Source organism: Lontra canadensis, unplaced genomic scaffold (genome assembly GCF_010015895.1).
Source record: "Lontra canadensis isolate GAN:19392208 unplaced genomic scaffold, GSC_riverotter_1.0 scaffold43, whole genome shotgun sequence".
NCBI lineage: Eukaryota > Metazoa > Chordata > Mammalia > Carnivora > Mustelidae > Lontra > Lontra canadensis.
The window spans coordinates 3,674,128-3,683,591 of record NW_022631037.1 but is presented as its reverse complement, the minus strand read 5'-3'; positions in this window follow the sequence as shown (position 1 = coordinate 3,683,591).

Sequence of the window (9,464 nt, the reverse complement as noted above, 5' to 3'; positions counted from 1 at the left end):
AAATATTGCTTTACGACCTAGTTTTAGTACTTAAAGTACTTTAGTACTTTAGCCTGGATTCTCTCTATGTCGATAAATAGACTTAGTTCATTCATATATCTGCATAATATTTTGCATTAAGTACTAGGATTACTCACTAATCCCTTCTTGTTAGATCCTTGGGTTGCTTCCTATTTTCAGTGTTATAAGCAGTACTAAGTCCAACATCTGTTGGGTAAAATCTCCTGTCACATCTTCAATTATTTCCTTAGGCCTCGAAGTAAAATTGTTGCATATTTAGGTATCAATATTTTTAAGGCTTTAAAAAATTGTCAACTATCCCACTTTAATGTTTCTCTTTTATTATTTAAGTTAAACATATGTGAAGTATTTATAAAATATTTGGAGAACTATATCTTTTGTAATCCATACAGCATCTACTGTTTTCCTAACACCTTAATTTTACTTTATGTTTTAATTTCAGTATAATTAATTCAGTGTTTTAGTAGTTTCAGAGGTATAATAGAGTGATTCAGCAATTCTATAAATTACTCAGTGCCCGTCACCATATGTGGACTTTTAATCCTCTTCACTTATCTAAGCCATCCTTCCATCCCCTCTGGTAACTATCGATTTATTCTCTGTATTTAAGAGTTTGGGGTTTTGTTCATCTCTTTTTTTCTTTGTTATTTGTTTTGTTTCTTCAAGTCCACATATGAGTGGAATCATTTGTTTTCCTCTGATTTAATCACTTGGGATTTTACCCTCTGGGCTCATCAGTGTCGTGGCAAATGGCAAGATCTTATTTTGGGGGGCTGCCTAATGTTCCATTGTGTATGTATCTTAATTCATCCATTGCATATCTTCTTTGTCCATTCATTTATTGATGGACACTAAGATTGCTTCCATAGTTTGGCTATTATAAGTAATGCTGCCGTAAAACATAGGGGTACATTAAAAAAATCGTCAAATGGCCTCATGAAGATTGCATTTCACCCTCCCTTTAGCCATGCATGGAACACCTGTTCCCCGTTGCCCTCGTCAACTCTGACAATTAGTGTCCTTTTACTCTTTTAGGGGGAAAGAGACATTTAACACAAGCCCCTTGCAGCACAGATGAGAAAGACAGAGACAGGAAAGGAAGTGCCTGTGCCAAAGGTGACCGTGTGGCACAGTTCAGGATAATCTGGCTGTTAGGTCTCCTGACTTACACACCAGCGATCTTGAAAAAAAAAAAAAAATTCTTTATTTAAATTCAATGTAGTGAACAGATAGTGTATAACTAGTTTCAGGGGTAGAATTTAGTGGTTACTCAGCTGCATCTTAACTGTATCATATCACGTGCTCTCCTTAATGCCCATCACCCAGTGACCTCATTCCCCCCCCCCCCCCCCCCCCCACCCCCCCTCTTTCCTAGAGTTTACCATCTCTTATGGTTTGCCTGCCTCCCACACCAGCACTCTTCACCCAGTGGCCTCCGCGTACTTATTTGTGACCTTTCTTTCCGGCACTTATCCAACAAGTATTTACCAGGCCCTTGCCTATGCCGCCTGCCCTGTGCTGACCACTGGGCCTACCCTGCCGAGCAAAGGCCTTTTCCTCGAGGAGCGCACAGGAGAAAACAGATGACACAGTAACAGAACGTCAGAGCCTCATGCAGGGTTCTTTGGGAGCACTGAAGAGCAGCACTTGGACCAATCGGTACCAAGGAAGGGTTTCTTGAGGAGCTGGTGCTTGAGACTATTTTTAGGAATGTTTAGAAGTGAAGTAGGGAGTGCCTGGGTGGCTCAGTTGGTTAAGTGTCTGCCTCAGTCGGTTAAGCATCTGCTTTCGGCTCGGGTTATGACCTCAGAGTCCTGGGACTGAGTCCCGTTTTGAGCTCCGTGCTTAGCGGGAAGCCTGCTTCTCCCTCTATCTCTGCCTGCCGCTCCTCCTGCTTGTTTCTCTCTCATTTTTCTCTCTCTCTCTGTCAAATAGATGAATAAAATCTTTTTTTTTTTAAGATTTTATTTATTTGATAGAGATCCCAAGTAGGCAAAGAGGCAGGCAGAGAGAGAGAGGAGGAAGCAGGCTCCCCGCTGAGCAGAGAGCCCCATGCAGGGCTCGATCCCAGGACCCCGGGATCATGACCTGAGCTGAAGGCAGAGGCTTTAACCCACTGAGCCACCCGGGTGCCCCTAGATAAATAAAATCTTTAAAGAAGAAAGAGGTTGACCAAGTAGACACAGGGAGGAAGAGCATTGTGGGCCCAGAGAACAACATAGCAAAGGCCTTGACACCAGTGGTCTTCACTTAGACAGTTCCCAACTGGGTGCAAGGATGAGGCCGGATGAGGTTGGTAAGGCAGGAACCTAACAGTCTCGATGGCCTGTTGAGAAGTTCTTGTCCTGAAGGCTCCAGGGAGCCGTAAAGGCCATGAAGGGCACAGAGGCACATTTTAAAAAGCTGACTCAGCAGAGTGGAGGGTGCCCTGGGCTCCAGGCCCAGAGGCCAAACGCTGGGCAGGAGGCACCTCCGGGATTCAGGGGCGGGGGTGAGAGGCCAGCCCTGTTTTCTCACAGCGGGCAATGATGCAATGAATGTTTGGAAAGCTAAAGCCTCTTCAAAGAATGATGTTAAAATGTCCTTCACTCTACCCATGTGAGGATGGGAGGATTCTCAGGAATTCTCAACCATCCCCAAACCACCTGCCTTTGGCTCAGGCCTGGGGCTGTGGGCTTGTGTTTGCGGGTGGAGGCTTGGGAGGCTTCGTGACTTTATGAGGTTTCCAACCAATCAGTGATGACACAGCCGGGTCTGCTGAAGGCTGCCGGTGGGGGATCCCTCGTGTGGGCCTTGTTTGTGTGGCCCAGGGGTCTGTGAGGCTCAGAGGGCTTCTCAGCATTCGAAGTAACCAGAAGAACATGTCTGCCCAAGGAGATATTCCAGACCAGTCTTGCCCTATTAGTTACCCCTGGGGGTGGCCTCTGGAGGGCACTGCTGCCACTCCTACATCCCCAGACTATAGTCCTTTGAGGGAGCACCCCCTTCTCCCCACTTACCTTCCCCAAACATCCCCACCCCTAGGGTGAAGTCCAACGGCCTGTGGGATAACGGGCTCTCTGCCACTGCTTGCAAAACAGCGCGTTCTTTCTTCATGCTGTTTAGGAAAGAGTTCAGTTGGGATTGCCTCCGGATTTCCTGTGCGTCTGTGGCTGGAGGGAAGGAGGCTTTGGGAGCTTGGGGTGGCAGCAGCGGGGCCAAGCACTCCTCAGGGGCAGCAAAGGCACCTGGCCCAGAGGCCTTCTTTCCTTGCTCTTTACATTTTAAAGAATTGGTTTTGAATGACACAGGTAATGCTTGGATATATTTTGAATACAATTAAAATATCGCCAGTCCTGCAGATGGTCCGTGGATTAGGTTATGGAGCCCATGCCTGACTGCAGTCTCTTTCCTCTGTTCCTCGCACAGGCACACCACTGTCATGCTTGCGTTGGCCCTTCCAGACCTTTTACTTTTTTTTTTTTTTTTAAGATTTTATTTATTTATTTGGCACACAGAGAGAGATTACAAGCAGGCAGAGGGGCAGGCAGAGATAGAGGGGGAAGCAGGCTCCCTGTTGAGCAGAGAGCCCGATGCGGGGCTCGATCCCAGGACCCTGAGATCATGACCTGAGCTGAAGGCAGAAGCCTTAACCCACTAAGCTACCCAGATGCCCCAGACCTTTTACTTTCTATTCATTCCTATGTATGGATCTGTGGGGGAACATTCTTCTGCCTTTATTTTTCCATAAATGATATCACATCGCATATTTTGGGGCAATGTGCTTTTCCAGCTCAGTGACATCTTGCAGACCTATCATGTGCCATCTAGAAAACAGCCGACTTTTTTTTAACTTTTACACATATTCTTTAGTTGAGCTCTACCTCCATTACATGACCATTCCTCTCTTGATGGAAGCTGACATTTTCCCATTTTTTCACTATTAAAAACAATGCAGCAAGAGGCCTCTGTACACACTGCACACACACACACACACACACACACACATACACACCCCTTATTCTGAGAAGTGAGCCACAGGTGTTGTGCATTCAGAATTTCTAATGAATAGCTATTATCAAACTGTCCTCCAAACTTAACAAAATTCTCAAGGGCAAAATTGGACTCATACTACTGGTTCAATTTTTATTTCTTTAATTAATAGCCAGCATCTTTTTATTTGTATTAGCTCTTTTGAAAATTTCCTGTGTTTAGTGGTGTCTGTTTTTCTATCCGATTGTCATTCTTTTTATTGATTTGTAAAAGTTACCATATATTCTGAATAATACTAATCTGTCAGCTATTATGCACCTTGTTAATATTTTTCCAGTCTGTCATTTCTTATTTATGGTTTTTATAGGGTTTTAATTTTTTTTTTTCTGTAGAGGGAGAGAGGGAGGTGAGAGGGGCTGAGGAAGAGAGAGAGTGTTAAACAGGCTCCATGCCCAATAAAGAGCCCGACAATTGGGGCTTGATCTCACAACCCTGAGATCATGACCTGAGCCAAAATCAAGAGTTGGATGCTTAACAGGCTGAGCCACCTAGGTGCCCCCACTATAGGTTCTTAATTTTGCAGTGGTCAAATTTATCGGTCTTTTCCTTTATGGATTTTCCTTTTCAGGCTTGTTTAAAATGATCTTTCCTTTTTAAAGATCATAAACATATTCTCCTGTATATTCTTCTAATAGCTTAATATTTTGACTTTTCACATTGAGATCACTAAAGCACCTGGAGTTTTTGTGTGTAAATAGTGTAAGTGTACAGTGTAATAGTGAACTACTTCCATTCATTTCCAAATGGATAACCAACTGTCCCAGTGCCTTTAGTTGAATAATCTGTTGTTTCTCCACTAAAATGATATACTACCTTTACTCAATTACCATAAATGTGTGTTTTTTCTAGAGTATTCTATTCTGATCTACTAGTCTATCAATTCCTGTGTCAATGCCTTATCATTGCAATTACCATAACTTTTTTTTTTAAGATTTTATTTATTTATTTGGCAGACAGAGATCACAAGTAGACAGAGAGGCAGGCAGAGAGAGAGGGAGAGGCAGGCTCCCTGCCGAGCAGAGAGCCTGATGTGGGGCTTGATCCCAGGACCCTGAGATCATGACCTGAGCCAAAGGCAGAGGCTTTAACCCAATGAGCCACCCAGGCGGCCTACCATAACTTTTTAATATGTTTTGATTTCCATTAAGATAAATTATCCTTCCCCATTCTTCTTTTTCAAAAGAATCTTCAACATTCAACGTACTTACTCTTTCTTATGAATTTTTGAGTGTCTAGTTCCATGAGAAATCCTATTGAGATTTTTATTGATATTGTATTTAATTTATACATAAATCGGGTGACAATTGTCATCTTTTAAGATATTGTCATCCTGGGGCACCTAGGTGGCTCAGTCAGTTAAGTGTTAGACTCTTGGCTCCAGCTCAAGTCATGATCTCGGGGTTGTGAGATCGAGCCTCAAGTAGGGCTCTGAGCTCAGCAAAGAGTCAGCTTGAGATTCTCTCTCTCTTCCTCTGCCCCTCCCCCACCTGTGCTCACTCTTGCTTGTGCACACACACTGTCTCTCTCTTAAAATAAATAAATAAATAAATCCCAAATCTTTAAAAAAAATATCTTGTCTTCCTATTCATTACATTCATTCATTCAACATTATTTCCTGAGCACCTATGTCCCAGCACTGTCCTGGGTACTGGGGGATACAGCAATTACCAAATTACTCTCAGAGAATTTATGTTCTTGAGTAACACAGTATATCATTTTATTTAAGTCTACTTCTATATTCTTCATTGAAATGTTGTTGTTTTACCTTCTTGTCTGGCTTGTTCTTAAGTACCTCCTTTTGGAAATAGGTATGTAAATTTTGTCATTAAGTTTCTCCACAGAACTTGTAATATCTTGTAAATATTCTCTTTCCTTAAGATAACAATTTCAGGGGGCTCCTGGGTGGCTCAGTGGGTTAAAGCCTCTGCCTTTGGCTCAGGTCAAGATCTCAGGTCCTGGGATTGAGCCCCACATCGGGCTCTCTGCTCGGCGGGGAGCCTGCTTCTCGCTTTCTCTCTGCCTGCCTCTGCCTACTTGTGATCTCTGTCTGTCAAATAGATAAATAAAATCTTAAAAAAAAAAAAAGATAACAATTTCAGTATGCTCCTTTTAGTTCTCTTTACAAGTCAGATTCATGGATCTGAAAAACATTGGATATTTTTAACCCACCATTCTAGAAAGGTTCCACTCTCTAGTGAAAAAGATTTTTTTTTTTAAATTTAAGTGAATATTCAAGTTTTTGTTCGTTTCAAATAATAGTTCTGAAATTTGTTTTGGGTAATATTGTAAAGGTAAAGAAAAGTCAAATTATACAATAATACAAATGTCTGATGGTTATTTAATTAACCCCCTTTATATCTGTGGTTATTGGTGGTGGGAATGGGATAAGTGTCCAGGAGACAAAGTTCTACAAAAAACACTAAAATTATGAAGCACTAAACTCGAAGTAAAAGAATTCAACAGCATCTTTATCAATCAGATTAGTTAAAATGTAAAAAGTCTGATAAAGCCAGAACCAGTTAGCATGGGAAAAAAATAAGGGCAGATTGGCCCCATGTCATGGAATGGCAATTTGGCAATATCAGTCAAAATCCAAAATGTACATTTGCTCTGACTCAGCAAATCTACATCCAAGAAGAAATGTATCCTTCAGATGCATTCTTAGGAAAGCATAAAGATACCTGCCCAAGAATGTTCATTTCAGTTTCATTAGCAACAACCAAAAGACTAGAAACAAGCCTAATATCCATCAAAAAAAAAAATTTGCGGTACTAGCACATAACGGTGTTTTCTGCAGCCTTTAAAACTAATGAGGGAGGTCTATATATGTAGCCATAGAGAAAGATATGTTGCCAAAAGAAAAGAGCTGGTTCTAAAACATATACTATATGATACAATTTATGCAGACACACATACACGTCACAGGCATGTACATACACATTTAAAGACACATTGAAATCCTGGAAGCAGGCACAGAAGCCTGTTAACAGTGGTTACCTTTGGGGAATGGAACTGAAGGGGGGGCTGGCAGTTTCTTTAAAGCCAATGGTCCTCGGGGTGCCTGGGTGGCTCAGTGGGTTAAAGCCTCTGCCATCAGCTCAGGTCATGATCCCAGAGTCCTGGGATCGAGCCCCATATCAGGCTCTCTGCTCAGCAGGGAGCCTGCTTCCTCCTCCCTCTCTCTCTCTCTCTCTCTCTGTCTGCCTGCCTCTCTGCCTAATTGTGATCTCTGTCAAATAAATAAATAAAATCTTTAAAAAAAAAATAAAAAACCAGTGGTCCTCTGATGGTTTCACAAAGAAAAAAATGACTCAATTACAAAAGAGCTAATCATCTCTCATTCTACCTTAACTTCCCAAAGTAGCAAATTTTGATTTGTTGTACATAATCAGTGGTTTTGAATTACTTTTGCTTTGGTTTCTTAGTATGAAGTCAAACACTACCAAATATTGACACGATAGCATTGACACAGGAGGCATTCGGGGGTAAGCGTTTCCCCCGTGGGAGGCTTCATGACGGGTAATTTGGCTCAATATAGAATTCAAGTTCCAATTCCTTTCTCTTCAGCACTTGGAAGATATTGCTGCATTATCTTATGCACCTAGGACTGCAGTTAATTTCTCTGTTACAAGTAGACCCAGTTCTTGAAATACATATATATATCAACCCCTATTTCAGTCAAAGCAGAATTCACATGAACTGCAGGATCCATCAGTCCCACCTGACTGTGGAGATGTCGCAGAAATGAGGTACAAAAGTGAAATTGCTGGAGAGCAAAAAATGCCAAGAGCTGATGAGGGGAGCACATGCTGAGAGGGGAGAGGGGCGGGGCCAGGAGTCTCCAGCAGAAGATGGGGCGGCGGGGGGGGGGAGGGGGGGAGGGCTTTCTAGTCTGCCTCCTCCACCCTCCTAGCCCTCATCAGCTCCGTGCCCATCCTGTAGTGATGGTAAGTCAGGAGAACAGCCCCTCAAGACCAGTAAAAGCTTGTGAAAGGGGACATTACATGGTGATGCTGGACCATAGTGATGCTGGACCCTGGCCAGGTTGGGGAGTGGAAACGACAGCTCCTTTCCTCTGCCCTGAGGACTAGACTATTAATGACCTAAGGGGAAGTTCTTGCTTTGGCAGAAGAATATGGAGATTCCCTAAGGAGTAAGGTCCTTGGGTGAGGACAGGGAGGAAACAGAGTGGATGAGCCCAAATTAGAATCCCAGAGTCTCTCTGCTCTAGGCTGTAGGTCTCCCATCTTACCCCCAACCCTAACGCCTTTATCTGTGCCTTGTACCCACTCCTCAAACTCAACAAGAGGGGCACATGCTAGTGGGTAGGCTCCATCCTCTTCCCAGGTCAGGACCAAGTGGAATTTATCCCAGGAAATTAATGTTGGCTTAACGCTGAGCCAACCTTACTTGGTTGGCCCAAGTAAGAGTTGAGCCAACTCTTAGTTATGGCAAATTTTATCATAACTAAGAAATTTGCCATAACTAAGAAAGAAAAACCATATGATCTCCCATAAGATGCACAAAGATTGTTTGACAAAATCCAATATCTATTACTGATTATTTTAAAACAAAACAAAAAACAAAAACCCCAACTCTCTGCAAACTAGCAGAGAATTTCCTCAAGCTTGATAAAGGGTTTCTACCAAAAAGAAAAAATAATAATAATAATAATAATAATAGGTCACTAACATCATTATTCATGGTGAAAGACTGAATGTTTTTCCCTAAGACCAGGAGCAAGGCAAGTGTGTCCACTCCTGCAAATTCTATTTAGCACTGTCCTGGAGGGACTGTCCAATGCAGTGGGGCAAGAGGGAAAAAAAAAAAAAAGGAAAGAAATTAAAGGCATTGGGGCACCTGGGTGGCTCAGTGGGTTAAAGCCTCTGTCTTCAGCTCGGGTCATGATCCCAGGGTCCTGGAATTGAGCCCTGCATCAGGATCTCTGCTCAGCAGGGAGCCTGCTTCCCTTCCTCTTTCTCTCTGTCTGCCTCTCTGCCTAGTTGTGTTCTCGGTCAAAAAAATAAAATCTTAAAAAAAAATAAAGGCATTGAAATTTGAAAGAACAAAGTAAAACTGTCTTTATATATGGTATGATCACATATGTAGAAAAATTCTAAAGGACCTACAAAAATGCTACTATATGAGTTCGGTGAGGTTGCTGCAGACAAGGCCAAAATATAAAAATGAGTTGTGTTCCAATATACTAACGACAAAGAATCCAAAATTAAAATTGTAAATAACAATGCCATTTATAATAGCATCAAAAATATGAAATAATTAGGGATAAATCAGAAGATTTATGAAATAAATGTGAAATATGAAATAATTAGGGATAAATTGGAAGATGTGCAAGACCTATGAACAAAACATTCCTAAGAAAACTCGAAGACCTAAAGAATGGAGAGATG